This window comes from Buceros rhinoceros, unplaced genomic scaffold, assembly GCF_000710305.1.
Source record: "Buceros rhinoceros silvestris isolate BGI_N320 unplaced genomic scaffold, ASM71030v1 scaffold13282, whole genome shotgun sequence".
NCBI classification, from domain to species: domain Eukaryota; kingdom Metazoa; phylum Chordata; class Aves; order Bucerotiformes; family Bucerotidae; genus Buceros; species Buceros rhinoceros.
In genome coordinates this window covers 28,034-28,327 of record NW_010398367.1, presented here as the reverse complement: position 1 = coordinate 28,327, position 294 = coordinate 28,034, and positions in this window count along the sequence as shown.

The window sequence follows — 294 nt, the reverse complement described above, 5'->3', positions numbered from 1 at the left end:
TGACCCCGGCCACCCCGGCTGGGCAGCTCGACGGCTGCCGGTTTGCCCCAGCCCTGGCACTGCCACATCCAGATATGCCTGTGACAACACCTTGAGCACCGGGATGCGGCTCCCCCATCTCCCCCGCCCTGTGGTGCCCCCGCGACGCTCCCACAATGTTTGGTTAAACCCTCCACCCCGACCTGTCACACAGCAACCCCCTCTCCCATCGACTTCCGGGGGTGCTCACACCTCCTGCACCTCGTCCCGCAGCCAGACCCATCTCAGGGCCCCGTCACCAGAACCCCACTGTGA